The sequence below is a fragment of the Thalassophryne amazonica genome, chromosome 13 (genome assembly GCF_902500255.1).
Source record: "Thalassophryne amazonica chromosome 13, fThaAma1.1, whole genome shotgun sequence".
Taxonomy (NCBI): domain Eukaryota; kingdom Metazoa; phylum Chordata; class Actinopteri; order Batrachoidiformes; family Batrachoididae; genus Thalassophryne; species Thalassophryne amazonica.
Genome location: NC_047115.1, coordinates 40,648,401 through 40,665,887, shown reverse-complemented (window position 1 = coordinate 40,665,887; position 17,487 = coordinate 40,648,401). Strand labels below are relative to the sequence as shown.

The window sequence follows — 17,487 nt, the reverse complement described above, 5'->3', positions numbered from 1 at the left end:
CATAAAACGTGTGCACAGCACTAATAAGAGTGCACATTCTCTCCACATGCAAAACATTTTGCAATGACACTTCCAGGGCTCCATAAAAATGCCTGTTTTTACAAATAAAAAATGGAATATTTTACAAAAGCACATTTATCTGTAAACACCAAAATCAAATCAAATCAATTTTATTTATATAGCGCCAAATCACAACAAACAGTTGCCCCAAGGCGCTTTATATTGTAAGGCAAAGCCATACAATAATTACGGAAAAACCCCAACGGTCAAAACGACCCCCTGTGAGCAAGCACTTGACGACAGTGGGAAGGAAAAACTCCCTTTTAACAGGAAGAAACCTCCAGCAGAACCAGGCTCAGGGAGGGGCAGTCTTCTGCTGGGACTGGTTGGGCTGAGGGAGAGAACCAGGAAAAAGACATGCTGTGGAGGGGAGCAGAGATCAATCACTAATGATTAAATGCAGAGTGGTGCATACATAGCAAAAAGAGAAAGAAACACTCAGTGCATCATTGGAACCCCCCAGCAGTCTAAGTCTATAGCAGCATAACTAAGGGATGGTTCAGGGTCACCTGATCCAGCCCTAACTATAAGCTTTAGCAAAAAGGAAAGTTTTAAGACTAATCTTAAAAGTAGAGAGGGTGTCTCTCTCCCTGATCCGAATTGGGAGCTGGTTCCAGAGGAGAGGAGCCTGAAAGCTGAATGCTCTGCCTCCCATTCTACTCTTACAAACCCTAGGAACTACAAGTAAGCCTGCAGTCTGAGAGCGAAGCGCTCTATTGGGGTGATATGGTACTATGAGGTCCCTAAGATAAGATGGGACCTGATTATTCAAAACCTTATAAGTAAGAAGAAGAATTTTAAATTCTATTCTAGAATTAACAGGAAGCCAATGAAGAGAGGCCAATATGGGTGAGATATGCTCTCTCCTTCTAGTCCCTGTCAGTACTCTAGCTGCAGCATTTTGAATTAACTGAAGGCTTTTCAGGGAACTTTTAGGACAACCTGATAATAATGAATTACAATAGTCCAGCCTGGAGGAAATAAATGCATGAATTAGTTTTTCAGCATCACTCTGAGACAAGACCTTTCTAATTTTAGAGATATTGCGCAAATGCAAAAAAGCAGTCCTACATATTTGTTTAATATGCGCATTGAATGACATATCCTGATCAAAAATGACTCCAAGATTTCTCACAGTATTATTAGAGGTCAGGGTAATGCCATCCAGAGTAAGGATCTGGTTAGACACCATGTTTCTAAGATTTGTGGGGCCAAGTACAATAACTTCAGTTTTATCTGAGTTTAAAAGCAGGAAATTAGAGGTCATCCATGTCTTTATGTCTGTAAGACAATCCTGCAGTTTAGCTAATTGGTGTGTGTCCTCTGGCTTCATGGATAGATAAAGCTGGGTATCATCTGCGTAACAATGAAAATGTAAGCAATGCTGTCTAATAATACTGCCTAAGAGAAGCATGTATAAAGTGAATAAAATTGGTCCTAGCACAGAACCTTGTGGAACTCCATAATTAACCTTAGTTTGTGAAGAAGATTCCCCATTTACATGAACAAATTGTAATCTATTAGATAAATATGATTCAAACCACCGCAGCACAGTGCCTTTAATACCTATGGCATGCTCTAATCTCTGTAATAAAATTTTATGGTCAACAGTATCAAAACCAGCACTGAGGTCTAACAGAACAAGCACAGAGATGAGTCCACTGTCTGAGGCCATAAGAAGATCATTTGTAACCTTCACTAATGCTGTTTCTGTACTATGATGAATTCTAAACCCTGACTGAACGGGTTACGGGTTATCTGCTTTAAGCTGCGAGTTTGTGAGTTATACCACGGAGTCAGGCACTTCTGATTTAAGGCTCTCTTTTTCAGAGGAGCTACAGCATCCAAAGTTGTCCTCAATGAGGATATAAAACTATTGACGAGATAATCTATCTCACTCACAGAGTTTAGGTAGCTACTCTGCCCTGTGTTGGTATATGGCATTGGAGAACATAACGAAGGAATCATATCCTTAAACCTAGTTACAGCGCTTTCTGAAAGACTTCTACTGTAATGAAATTTATTCCCCACTGCTGGGTAGTCCATCAGAGTAAATGTAAATGTTATTAAGAAATGATCAGACAGAAGGGGGTTTTCAGGGAATACTGTTAAGTCTTCAATTTCCATACCATAAGTCAGAACAAGATCTAAGGTATGATTAAAGTGGTGGGTGGACTCATTTACATTTTGAGCAAAGCCACTCGAGTCTAACAATAGATTAAATGCAGTGTTGAGGCTGTCATTTTCAGCATCTGTGTGGATGTTAAAATCGCCCACTATAATTATCTTATCTGAGCTAAGCACTAAGTCAGACAAAAGGTCCGAAAATTCACAGAGAAACTCACAGTAACGACCAGGTGGACGATAGATAACAAATAAAACTGGTTTTTGGGACTTCCAATTTGGATGGACAAGACTAAGAGTCAAGCTTTCAAATGAATTAAAGCTCTGTCTGGGTTTTTGATTAATTAATAAGCTGGAGTGGAAGATTGCTGCTAATCCTCTGCCTCGGCCCGTGCTACGAGCGTTCTGGCAGTTAGTGTGACTCGGGGGTGTTGACTCATTTAAACTAACTGTTGGGAAGGTGTCGTAGCACGGACCCACAACAGGGGGCGCAAATGAACGGACAATGAATAAGCCAAAAAGGTAACAATTTAATGTTGTGATAATACACAACGAAACGTACAGTAATTTGCACAGTTAATGTAACTCCAGGTGACGTGTGGGCAGGCTCGAAGATAGGAGACCCCCGACGAGAGAGAAGCCGCGTCCCACACGGCTTCCACCACCAACGGTTTGAAGAACACCGGAGCCGCCAAGTCCCGAATCCCCAGGTGGCCTCTGTCTTCGGCTGTCGACCCTGGTACTGCTGGCAGAAAGCAGAAATATGAGTGAGTGAGTGTGAGTCCGCACACTCAGTAATTCTCAGTCCGAACACAGTTAGGAGGGAGCACCTCCACCTCCAAATCACACACACTCGTGCAGCTCCTGGTCAACCACTTATCTGAGATGGGGTGTGAGGCGAAGCCGTCGCTGTCACACCAAACGCCAATCCTCTAGATAAGGCAACACTCCAGGAAAATGGCTGCAATAGAAGTTCAAGTTATTACACACACAGTGTTAGTCAGCAGAGAAATTACCTTGGTAATGGTAGTCGATTTCTCGGCGGGGAGGTGGAGTTGCAGTCTGGCTTTTATGGTGGTGATGATGAATGAGTGACAGCTGGTGCAGAGGATGAGTGACAGCTGTCACTTCTTCTGGGTCTGGCGCCCTCTCGTGCTTGGAGCCCGCACTCCAAGCAGGGCGCCCTCTGGTGGTGGTGGGCCAGCAGTACCTCCTCTTCAGCGGCCCACACAACACTAACATATTCACCTGCTGTACCCAGGTTTCTGTAATGTATCATTTACTAACAGGGACTTATAAGAGAGAGATCTAATGTTTAATAGACCACATTTAACTGTTTTAGTGTGTGGTGCAGTTGAAGGCGCTATATTATTTTTCCTTTTTGAATTTTTATACCGACACACGTCACATTAACATGCTGGTTTACATAATGAATGACTGAACCAATCAGTGTTTAGCAGAGGCACATTTTACCCAGAATCCTTTGCAATCTGTCTGTTTTTGATACAAAACCTCAGAATTAGTGCATTATTCAGCATTAAAAGATATATGTTATATTTTAACTTTGTACAAATGACAGAATTGACATTAATGGAGTTATTCTATCAGTATTCACACAAACCATAAGTCAGGATGCCTTTATTTTTCAAGACCTCCGCCTGACCGGGGCATCGTGATTGGTAGAGAGCTAGGTTTTGTGGTTGCTTTCAGGGTGCTGTCGCCGTGTAGCTTCCAAAGGGAAACATGCTTCCAAAAGCATATTCAAACATAGAAGTGCTGACTCATTATTTGGGTCTTATGTCGCTTTTTATGCTTCCAAAAGCGATCGTGGTGTTAAAACTCAAATTCAGCTTGTTAGCAGTTGCAAATATATCAGAGACAATACTGGAATTTATCAGTTATCTGTAACTTCCGATACATTTTTGGGTGGTTCATCGGTTTATCTTTATGAAAGATAACTTTTCAGTTATCTGTTGTTGAAGTTCATTTTTTGGTTATCTGTGCCCACCACTGGACATATGTTACCCTATAACATGACGACTAAGCATGACACATGGTGCAAAATATTCCTTTTTAAAACCCTAGTAAAGCAACCCATAATTTGCATCACATTTTTTCAAAAATTGTAGCAACTTTAACTTTTGACTCCTGTACAAACTGAAATGGACCTTTTTCACCATTCTTGCTGTTTTTACCCCATAACTCCATAACATTCAGTCATAGATAGTTCAAATTATACCTTTTTAGAATATTTATGATCAGAAAAATAATGTGTTATATTTTTCAGTATGATTGGAGCATTTTTTAATTGTGACCCCTGTGTAATTCTTCATAGACCCCTACCTGGCTGACATATTGGATTTTCAAATGGCCAGCACTTTTTCTCAAACACTGATTTCTGGAGAACATTCATGCCATATCTGAAGCTGTATCACCAAGCGTGACTGGGTTTGAGTTTTGTTTGCTTGTCTGTTTTATTTTCGTCTGGTTTGTTATATTATTTTCATTGGTTTTCTGTGTGTTTATTCTCTGCTGGGTTTTTCTGCTTGTCTGTCTGCCTCTATCGCTCTTGTCTGTCCCTGGGTTCTTGGGGGTGGGCATTTCTCTCTCTCTGGCCACGCCTTTGTTCTGGTGCGTTCTACGCACACCTGTTCCTAATTTGCAGCTCATCACCTGTGGTTATACGAGGTCTGTTAGAGAAGTATCTGGACCTTTTTATTTTTTTCAAAAACCATATGGATTTGAATCACGTGTGATTGCATCAGCCAAGCTTGAACCTTCGTGCGCATGCGTGAGTTTTTCATGCCTGTCGGTTGCGTCATTCGCCTGTGAGCAGGCTTTGTGTGAGCACTGGTCCACCCTCTCGTCCTTTTTTTTATTGCAAATAAATATCTGAACGATTTGGAGCTTTGCTGCATCAATTTTTTTCCAGAAACTGTGAGGGACCTCCAGGTGGACACCGTTCGGAAAATTAATATGGCTTTCATATTTTATGGGGATTATACAGATTAAGGAGTGTTACTGCCACTTTAAGGACGGCCCACAACTGCTGAGAGCACGGCGCGCTCCCAGCGCGGATCGACATGCTCAACCCCGCTGAAACAACCAGATCACTTCCAACGTGAAGGCTTTGTTGATCCGGGACCCTCGTCTGACTTTCACAAAAAGGCAGAAGTCGTGGACATCAGCACTTTTTCGGCACATTCCACTGTTACATGGAGTTTTGTCATGGAAAGAAAAGCGGAGGGGACGCGCCACGGAGCCATTCATTACGCGGGACAAAACCACCTCGGTGTTGGTCTCACAGGACGGCTTTCAGGTGGATTTCAGACGGCTGTCGGTTTGCTTTTCAGTCGTGTAATTATCCGATTGTGATGTGCATGAGCTGGACATGCCCCAACATGTCCTGGAAGGCTTCATCACGGCGTTGCTTTGCACCATGCGGCGGGGTGTGAGCATGTCGATTGGCGCTGGGAGCGCGCTGCGCTCTCAGCAGTTGTGGGCCGTCCTTAAGCGGCAGTAACACTCCTTAATCTGTGTAATCCCCATAAAAATCGTCCCTGAAAGCCATATTATTTTCCGAATGGTGTCCACCTGGAGGTCTCTCACAGTTTCTGGAAAAAAATTGATGCAGCAATGCTCCAAATCATTCAGACATTTATTTGCAATAAAAAAACGACGAGAGGGTGGACCAGTGCTCACACAAAGCCTGCTCACAGGCGAATGACGCAACCGACAGGCGAAAAAAAACTCACGCATGCGCACGAAGGTTCAAGCTTGTCTGATGCAATCACACGTGATTCAAATCCATATAGTTTTTGAAAAAAAATAAAAAGGTCGGATACTTTTCTAACAGACCTCGTATAAGGTCCTGGGTGCTGTTGTTCCTCACCAGATTGATGCACCTTGTGCCTTCTCTCCATCTCTGTATCTTTTGTTCCATAGTCCCGCCTGTTTGAATGACCACACCTTAGCCTGATGATTTTTATACTGCTGTGTTTTTTGGACTGCCTACTTGTGTAGGCAGTTCTCTGCTATCCACACCACTAAAGTCTTTTGTTAAGCAGAGCTGTTTGATGTGCGCCTCGCATTTGTGTCCAACCGTCTTTGACCAACCTGCCTGTCAAAGTGAACAATTCTGACCAAAAGTCATACTTATCTGCTCCACTAAGCCACTGTTTATGACTTCTGAGGTAAATGGAATGTTGCATCAGTACATGTAACATCATGCTGGACTACATTCAACAGCTTGAACAGCATTGAACAAAATGGAAGGCATGGGTAAACCTGGTGAGCTCTTTGCACCAAGGTGCAAGAGGACAAAGTAAAAGTAAGTAGTCCAGAGTACATCTGTACAATAATTGTGGTGATTAATCAGCATATTGAGATGCCATGCCTGCCCCGTATATAGATTATTTTGGTAAGGTGAAATGCATTGTAAACACAGATTATAACCAATTCATTAACAGAATTCAAGAAAAATAAACCTTTATGTGTGCATAGATGAAGTCAACTCATGAAAAATTGGAGTGAAATCAAAAGTGTTGCATTTATATTTTTATTGAGCAACATATAGACAAAGTCTTGACTTGTCCTCTAACGAATCTTCTGCAGTCGTGCATACTTCCATCTGCTATTTTGTGGTTCTTTTCCCCTTCAGATTTGTCCACAAACAGATGTGAGAGGCTTGTCATATATTCACCTAGTCACTAACTATAGCAGCACCACTAAGGCAGACGTATTGCTGATTAGATTGCCTGTCTGCCTGCACAAAGATTAGGAGTGTGTGTGGGTGTGTGGGAAGTGTGCATGCTGTATTCACATGCATGCATGCCTAGGAGGACATGTGTCCTATCAAAGATAAGGTGACATATGTCCAGGGTGAATTGTTGACCACAATGCACCTGACTCATCCATCACGAGCCTGCAGCGTTGTTGTTCCTTGGCTTTTTGTTTATGTGTATCCTTGTCTCTCGTGCCACCGGACAGCTAAATCTCACAATCAGCTCAGCGAGGCCTTAATTTTCCACTGCCAATAGAAGCATATATGCATAATCAAGTCAGCGCACGACCCACATACTGTGTGCAGAATTAAATATCCAGAGGAAAATGACAACAGAGATATGACAAATCAGATGGGAATGAACATATGCGTTTTCTTCCTTATGAGTTCTTAAATGAGATGTCCTTGACAGTGTGTATCCAGGCATATGTACCTTTGGGCGATGTGGAATTCTAGCTTTGGGAAGAGTTTGGACAGAGGATTGAACATATAGAAAGGTGTTCACCTTCCCTCTGGCATCATCCACTTCTTTCTTCTGCCTCTCCTGATATTTTCCATGTGAAATGGGAACTGTAAGACGGGGGAGGTTTTTGCCCTTGTTGAATCACAGAAAGAGAGAGAAAAGGAGAAAGGGAACATTAAGATGATCTATGAAGGGGTTCCTTTCCTTCATCCTCTTGTTTTCCCTTTGAATCTGGTTGCTTTTTTTTCTCGATTTGATGAAGTTTCTGTAAAGTTTCTTTGATGTTGATTGAAATAGTTCCTGACCAGTGGAGCAAAGTTAGCTTTGATAGCCGCTAAACTGCTAACTAAAAGTTAATTGTGATAATGCTAAACTGATAAATTACTAAAATATTTAGCTGATGCTACTGCTAGCCACTTAATTTCATTATATAAATTTGGCTTTGGCTTGTTTTTTTGGATTGTAAAACCCTGAAAAACCAATCTAATGAGCTGACATTTTAATATGCTGACATATAAGCATGGACATTTTCAGAAATGTTTAGCATGTCCAGATCAGATGATGATGAAGATTTACATAAATAATTAAATTAACAAATGAAACTAAATGGTACTTTGCACTCAACACACAGTTTATTGACTGTACATAAAGTATTAAATAAATAAAAAAAATATTAAGAAATAAAACATGAATATATAATTAATAATTTAATGAATGCATTTATTTTGGTTTGACCTCATGCTTCTCCATCTCCTCGAGTGATACTTGTTGTATTGATGCAATTATGCTTGTTGTATTAGCGTGTTAGCTCGGACAGGAACAACTGTATGATTTTAGGGTTTATGAATCTTTGTGATATACTTTATTTCAAAAATATTAGCTGACTTTCAGGTTAGCTAAACTGCATTTAGTGTTAGCTATATAGCTGGTCCGCTAATGTTTTTCACAGTCAGCTGAAAAGCTAACTGTTGTGTACCGCTCAGTTTAGGTTCATAAGCTTGAAGAAACGATGAAGCTGCAGCGGAACTATTACACATTTATTTACAGGACTTCAAATAATAACTGTCTTGTCTTCATTGCTCGCTTTCTACTTCTGCGCTGACTGCCTTGCAGTCACAGCCTTTTAAATGTGCCTAGCGCCCCTGAGGAATCCTTAGTTACTGCAGTCATAGAATGTTTCCAGACGCTACACTAACCTGCTCACAAAAAAAAATAGCTTTGCTAATTAGCTGTTAGCTGATTAGCTGAAGTGTGCCCACCACTACTAATGACTGCATGTGCACTTAGTGATGGAGCTCTGATCTGGTGTCAGCCGCTTGTGGTTAGGTGTGGTGGCATCTGTCATCACATGAGCTCAATATTGCTGACCTCAAACCAGCAGTTCCAGGAAAAACTGCCATCTGATCACCAGGCTCAGTTTTCCATCTTCTAGGTAGCCAAACATCCATATGAGGCATCTTTAACCAACTCAGTGAGACCACAACAGTGTGCGTGTTGTGTGTGTTGTAAGACGTGAGTCCAAACGTGTGTGTGGATTTTGAGTTGGTATTTCTAGGTTTTTCTGAGATATAAACATAAAGACAGTGGATAATGGACGCATGGAGAGGTCCTCTCTGGTCTTCTCACCCTTCTCCTCTGTTGTCGAGTTGGCAGACAGCATGACGGATAGCAAATGGTTGGCTGCGTCTGTGTGGAAAACTGCGCTATTGTACATTCCGTCGTCAAGCTGATAACGCCTGCAGGCGTTTGTCATGATCGATGTCGCTCAGCGCTGCTCCGTCACTCAGCTTGACTGCCAGTGAAAGTGTTGGACACGCTCAGAAACACAAGTAGACATAATGGCTGGGAGGGGAAATTAGGGAAGAGATGTGGAAGAAAGGATTTTTCTCTCTTCTTTCTTTGCCGTGTTCATTTCCTCCTTGCTGACTTCACGGGTGGCAGCAGAGCACAGGGCCAAGTGTATGCGCTCATGTGGGATTTTTAAGAGGATGAATACACATCATGAATCGTTTACAGTGAAAGAAGAGATGTGGGTAACAGCCTGTCCGTCCGTCCGCCCTCATGTGGACTTGATAAGTTCCACTGACATTGTGTTTTCTCTTGGTGGTTGTTGAGTTTTCCAGCCTAGGAATGCTGTGTGTTTCTCATTGGCTGGTGAGCTGCAGATGATTAGAGCGGAGTCCATCCATGAAATCCCTTTTAGGTTACATTGAAATACGGCAGCTTGCCTATGTGTGTGTATGTGAGACAAAGTGTGTTATGCTCGTCGTATTTCTCAACACTGGTATAAATCACCAACTCTCACCGGATGGGACCACATGGACTCATTTTTTCCTCCTTCAGCTTCCACAGATGCATATGACATTAGAGGGTTAAATATATCAGTGAACACTTCACTGTGACACACTGTGGGGTCTGATTAATGAGAGATAATTGCTCTAAGTGCCTGTACCATATATGTCTTTACTGAGCAAAAATTTCCAAAGTAAAATAAAATAAAACATTATATTGAGTAAAGGTGTTCTAGTGCCGCTGATTATCGGCCCCATTTTCACAAGTGAGGAAGAAAAAGGGTCGGTAAAATTCATATATCACCTACTATTTTACATCCGCCTACATACAAAATCTAACTGATTATTGCAGAATGCATCTGAGTATATAAAATTCCCATTACACGGCTGTTTTTGTGCATGCATAGGCACTAATTCTATATTTTCTACATTTTCTCCACACTTTTCCAAAAAGCTCAAATGTCTGTATCACCTGAAAACTGTTTTCTGAGAGTGCTACGTTTTTCATAGGTTTCATGTTGCGGAGAAAAATGAGAAGGATTATTGTGTATTTTACCTGTTTGTCCACTTTCACCTACATTTACACACAATTACACCTGAACTCCAACAGCTAAATCTCATTATTTACATTTTGGGAATCATGATTTATCCTAAAACATTCTTGATTGCATGTTATGTTCTGTAACACCACTTTTATCACATACCGGCTTGGTATCAGTATCATGTACATCGGAATGCCAATTTCAATAAAATATCTAACTTCATCACAAATGATAAAAAAACAAAAAAAAAATCACAAATAACTCACCTGATTGTGCCCAATTTTGTCATTTTCTCATTCATAAAATGTATTCCATATAATTTAATTTTAACCAACTTTCTTCAAAAAAAGGGGGGGGGGGGGACTGATGCTTGACCGGGCCCTCCTACGGGCAAACGGAGTACAAGTACAGAGGACTTTGGCACAAAGTGGCAGAGTGCAAGATGCAGTGCAAGCTTGGACCTCATACACTGAGAGGTCTAACCAAGTATCTGGGTTTGTAGACAGGAACATCTCTGCCAAATACACAACAGCAAAGCTAAGAACAGTGAAGAAAAGGCCACAGTGGTTCCAGTGGTAGTAGGAACTCTCTTGGTGCTGTGACCCCATCCCCCCTCAACTGGGAGAATGAGTCCTGCAGATTCCAGGTAAAACATCTGAGGTCTTTGTCCAGAAGAGCTGCTGGGTGGCTTCCAATAATGGAGTGATACACAGCACCAGTGCATGTTCCCACATCTGACCTGACCCTGATCTAACGAACATGTCATATTCATAATAAACGGCACATCAACGTGTTTCATAGAAAAAAAATGTCCATTGCATATGCTTGTTTTGGTGGGCTGACAATGATCAATTTCAAAAGCAGAAGAAAACATCTACACAAATGCTACTGAATTATTAGAGGCATTTGTTTTTCATTGCAACTCTTCACAGAGACTATATTTAGTCCTCTCCTGGGTTTTTTTTATATGAATTTATCTGTAAGCAGCTTGTTTATTCCTAAAAGTAGTTCTTTTCCTCTCTTATCAAAACCTCTTCCCTCTGAGCTCCACCCCAGTCGTCTCCTCGTCTCTCATCTCATCACATCTCTCATTTTGTGTATTCTGCATGCACACTGCCTGTGCATTAATGTGTGCGAACATACAGGAACAACAGGTTTTTTTAAGACAGTGTTTTGACATCCAGATGATGGTGGCGATGACAATGGTGGAGGCGAATGGATGTTATTTGGTATCCAGACCCAAACATAGAGGGCAGATGGGAGAGAAAGAAAGTGAAGGTAGACACGGTGAGGAGGTGTGTTTATAATTTATTTTTGCAAGAGAGAAAAGAAAATGTGAGGGTGTTGAGAGAGAAGGATGCCGGCTGTTGGGGGCAGGGAGGGGGCACAGAGGTGAAGAAAAAAGTGGAGATACTCATGATCGCACACAGAAGCGTTCACTCACTCTGGGCCGCACACATGCCTGAGTTTTGGCACATACCCAAAGGCCTTGCAGCCTCAATCCATAATCCTTCTCACCTTGTTCTCTTTATGTTACCCTTCACTTTTAACACCTTCAATCTTTTTTTTTATGTGCCTGACACTCCCATGTGTTTCCTTGTCTTGTGCAGTTTTTGTTTTTGCACCTTGACCAGAAGTTGGCTCTGTCTTGCACCTAGTGCAACATGTCACTGCTACTGTCCAGCTCACGCAATGTACTTGCACTTATCTGTGCACTCGTGGGTGTTTGTCTTAAAATGAGGCATAATAATGGTGCATTGCTGTCATCAGGAAGCAGAAAGTGATTGTGCCACCAAAAATCTCCACTGTAGCATCTCTTCTCATGGAGCTAATGAAGCAGTCTGCACTCTAAGTGGTCCAGACGTCCTGTCGTGGCAGATACCTGCACACTGTTGATACTCACACATCCAGTGTGTGCACTTGGAGAGAGGAGAACCTTCCAGAAGGACAACCACCTCTACAGCAATCCACCAATCATGTATGGTAGAGTAGCCAGACAGAAGCCACTCCTTAGTAAAAGGCACATGGCAGCCCACATGAAGTTTGCCAGAAGGAACCTGAAGGACTCTCAGACCATGATAAACCAAATTTTCTGGTCTGATGAGACAATGATTGAACTCTTTAGCGTAAATGCCAGGCGTCATGTTTGGAGGAAACCAGGCTCCATCCCTACAGTGAAGCATGGTGGTGGCAGCATCATGCTGTGGGGATGTTTTCAGTGGCAGGAACTGGGAGACTAGCCAGGATTGAGGGAAAGATGAATGCAGCAATGTACAGAGACATCGCGGATGAAAACCTTATCCAGAGCGTTCTTGACCTCAGACTGGGGCAACCGTTCATCTTTCAGCAGGACAATGACCTGAAGCACACAGCCAAGATATCAAAGGAGTGGCTTCAGGACAACTCAGTGAATGTCCTTGAGTGGCCCAGCCAGATCCCAGACCTGAATCTGATTGAACATCTCTGGAGAGATCTGAAAATGGCTGTGCACCGACACTCCCCATCCAACCTGATAGAGCTTGAGAGGTGCTGCAAAGAGGAATGGACAAAACTGCCCAAAGATAGGTGCGCCAAGCTTGTGGCATCATATTCAAGGACACTTGAGGCTGTAATTGCTGCCAAAGGTGCATCAACAAAGTATTGAGCAAAGGGTGTGAAGTAAAGTTACAGAAAAAAAAAAAAAAAAAAAACAGCCTTTTTTCATGTTGTCATTATGGGGTGTTGTGAGTTGAATTTTGGGGGAAAAATAAATTTACTCCATTTTGGAATAAGGCTATAACGTAGGAAAAGGTGGAAAAAGTGAAGTGCTGTGAATACTTTCTGGATGCACTGTATAGTCTGGTTAAATGAGATCCAAATTTTAACTCTTTGGATGTCATAATACACACTGTAAATGGCACTGCACATCACCCCAAAAACATCATACCAACAGTGAAGTCTGGAGGTGGGAAGATCATGATGTGGGGCTGATTTTCAGCATACGGCACTAGCAAATGTCATATAATTGAAGGAAGGATGAATGGAAACATGTACAGAGACATTCTTGATAAAAATCTACCAGGATGTAGAAAATGTACAAAAAGAGAAGCGCTGTGAATACTTTCCGGATGCGTTATATAACGAGATGCCTTTAATGCTCTCCTACGATTGGTTGAAATTGTTACAGTAATTAGGATGACAACCTGTGAAGCTTGTGTTTCTGATCTCTATAGCTCTCCTTGTAACTGACCCTGTTAAACTGTCTCACCTGCGCGTGCCACTGCAAATGACATTAACTGTGCAATCATGACTGGTACAATTATTTTTTACATTTATCATATGAAATCAGCGTTAGCACGTGTTTCCTCATGATTAGGGATATCCTTGGAGAATGGGATATCTGGGTGCTGCAGGATTCTGAGCCAGTCTTGAAGGATAATGTCAACTAAGGGTTCAATGACCATGGCCAGGTGGAACGCTCGCCTCCAAAACCAGGAACTAGGGGAGAAGACACGGGTGAGTGAAATGCACTTGTAATGCTGAAGCCTCAGAACAGTCACAGAACATAAAACAGTCTTAACACAGAATGCTTCGGAGGTCAGGAAATAAAGTCCTCTTCTTAAGAAATAAAGTTCACTGTTTAGGAATTGTTCATAGTGCATAAGTTGTATCCAGTGGTCAGAGGTCAGGTGCTGTGCGTTGTGATGCAATTTCAATTAAGGAGGACTTGATACAGTTGGGTTCTCAATTGTTTGATATCAGAGTTCATGCAGTTTTTAGGCAGAGTTCTTGGAATAGTTCTTTATCATAGCATAGTCACAAACAGGAACAAGTGAGAACAGGATCCCACTAAGACGAGGAGGAGCTTAACTGGCATGTAGGCAAGATGCGCTCTGCGCCGAGAGCCAAGAAGTTCTAAAGTGACGTTGCTGTGCAGGTAATCAGGAAGCAGGAGCCAGGGTGGCATGGGAGCCACTCAGGATAGCATCTGGAATAGCAGGAAAGACAGTTCGCTCTAAGACAGGAATCAGAGAGTGGGCCATGTACCTTGAGTGTAGCTGCGGGAAGCTCCGACGTCTTAGGCGCATGGAAGCAGCAGGAAGATGCGGTCAAGGTCACAGGGAGGCAATCAGGCTTGGTCCTCTTGGAGCGGTCTGGATACACATCTGGCCTCATGGCACGGACAGGAGATGAACACCATCTGGCTTCATGGCATGGAGCAACAATCAAGAATCCGGCAAAAATAAAAAACAGCCTGGGATTATATAGTCCGCTCCTCATCAACTGCATATGCACAGCAGGTGAGTGGCCATCATCAGCAGAGATGTGCAGCAGGTGAGAAACGGCTCAGAATGTGCCATCTGGGGATAAAAAATTCAGAAATACACCCAGGGTAAAAAAAAAAGGACAGAGAGGCAGGGCAGAGGCTCACCATGACAGAATTGTACATATGAATATCGGCACATGTACAAGAACAGAAATAACATTATAATGAAGAAATGCAAACTCTGTAATTGACTGTTTTTAATGATAAAATACATCTTGGCTTATATTTCTTTTCCTCTTCAACATATCAGACTTGAAGGGTCAAGATGTTACAGGTTTTCCTTGCACCCAAACTCCTCAGCAGGTGATTTCACAGTTGATCATGACGTTTGGGTGAAGGTCTGGAGCATATCAGTAAAACCACCTGCTGAGGCAATCAGTTCCAAGGAAAACCCGCACTGTTTTTGCCCGTCATAGTCGTACATTGTTGCAACCCCCAGTGTAAAGAGTGCATGAGGTAAATGTTCTTTTAATGAATCTAGTCAAGGACCCCAACACAGAGAACCACAATGAAGGACAGATTTTATTGTTCTACACAAAAATAATTATTATTACTATTATAACTCAGAGCAGCAGATCTGGCAAGCAGGAATGGTTAATGCTTGCTTGGGTCAGGTACACTAAAATCAGTCCAAAAATTGCATCAGCTTGGAAATCAAAGAAGAATAATCCAAAAAGCCAGTTCAATAGCCAGAGTTCTCAATAGCAACACTCTTTCACGAGGTATGGCAGCAGAACGATCAAAAATATAGAGTGAGTTCAGTAACCAAAGATTCTCATACCACAGAGTCCATGCAGCAGGCAAATGACAGGAATCTGGAATGGCAGCAAGGATCTATAACGTGGAGTCAAAAACACTTTTACCAGAGCACAAAAACAGTAAGCAAGAGACGGGAGTTCAGCAAGAGTCAGTAAAATGTAGTAATAAAAAAAACACTATAAAATGGAACGCTAGAGAGCCGGGCAGAACCTAAGACAATCTGGTGAGGATGAACCATTCTAATGGTGTTAATAAATAACATAGCACAATAAGACACATAAGTAGGGGAACACGCAAACGCAAAGGTCAACAATCTGGAAGTTATACTAAGATGGGAGAAAACATCAGAATATAAGTCCAAGATAGTCCCTGAGGGACTATCAAACCTATGTCTACATATTGGTAGCCCAAGTCCTCATCCCACGGATCTCCATCTGATAAATTCTTCACGGATCCAAGGACAAGCTGAAGAAACGTGAGCCTTTTATTTACAACTAACAGTTAGCTACAGCGTGAACAAATGGATTTTGCAACATTTTAGGCTGATGACCAACTAGTAAAAGAGAATAAAGGTGTTTCTCTGTTTTTGATTGCTCATGTTAGCAGTAGGAGCCATCCCTTCACCCCGACAGCCGCTTGCTTCTGTGGGTTCAGATGTCATCCTCATCCTTGTCACAGGAGTCTAATGGATCCGTCACGCTCAGAGTCCTGCCGCCCTCCCTCACAGAGTTGAGGTGAAAGGTCACGCTTAGTGCGAGATAGGAACCTCTGGGAGAGGACATCCGCTCGGCTGGTTCCAGTAACACGGCTGTGTGTTTGTGCGTATATGAAACTGAACATGCACACACGTGTGTGTGCGTGCATGCATTGTTTTCTCTGTAAACACCTTCTCCTTCTCCGGTATGCAGAGCACCTACAGGGACAATATGCACAGCGAAGTAAAATACAACAAAGAAAATAAAATAAAGCTGAGTTATAGGATGGAGCACTGGCAGATCAACATTCACATGTGCGCATGCACACTCCTGCAGTCTGGCGTATCCATCACAGCCTCTTGGGGCCTTGTGTTCTTTCTAGAGGTCAGAGGTGAAAAATGGTAGAGGACACGCCTAGACGTCCAGGCTGTGTATGAGCAGAGCCGGCCGTGTTGATCAGGTCTAGTCAAGCGTGGTGATCTATTGCCATCAAAACAGAAAAACCAAATGTAAGTCTGGCAACAAGACAAGTCAACACTTTTATGGTGATGTATGGCTTGACATTCTGAGGGTCACCAGCACTTCATCTTAAGCCCCCAAACACATGATGGGCTTTCATGTGGGTTTTGTTTTTTCTTTCACACTCCTGCAGATATGGACCTCAGTGGGCATCTTTAATCCGAATCACATTGCCTTTCTCCACTTGCAAATTTCTTTAGGTCGTTGACTTGACTGATATCCCGTCCACATCCCATTGTGTCCTCTCTCCTCCCCTGCATCTTTATTATCCTTTGTTTCTCCCACCGTCTGCCTGTTCTCTCCTTCTCCACCCCACCACTCTTTGAGTCCTTCCTCCGACTTTTGGGTGGTGAGTTTTAATTTCATGCCCCCTGCTCTGGCAGCCAGGGCCTATGGTGAGTGCCAAGTTGGCTTTGTGACACACAGCTTCCTCGGATGCTGATAGTCTCTCAAACGACTTGCACACGACCGCAAATATGCATGTTCTCAGCCGAGGCTATCCGTCATCAACCGCACAGAACTTATGGCAATAAAATGAGCCAGGAGTTGCTTTCGAGATCACATAAAGACACATGCTGTCGGGGACGTGATTACACAAGTAAGCGCAGCGACACGTTAGGCGAACTTGAACAGATGGGCTTGATTCAGTGTTTACACGCATGGAAAAAAAAAAAGACTGTGTTCCCACTTATCCATCACAAATGTCATTGTTTCAGTAATTTCTCTGAAGGTATCAGCCTCATCTGGCCTGCGACACGATGCTAACTGTACTGGCATGCAGTCATTACTCCAGGCAACAAATTTGCATCTCTGGGGAGTAATCAGCCTTTATGCTAATGATTGTGTATAATGATGGATGTGCTTCAGCCTCTTTTCTACTGGATTCTGCATAAAGAAATATTACGACAGGCTTTTTGTAATGACGTTCTTAACAAAAGATGTCTA

General features: G+C 42.5%; 1 protein-coding gene across 1 annotated transcript in view; it reads left to right on the top strand.

Moving 5' to 3' along the window:
* slit1a (slit homolog 1a (Drosophila)) overlaps window positions 1-17,487 on the top strand; it is a 290,699-nt gene that overhangs the window by 100,893 nt on the left and 172,319 nt on the right.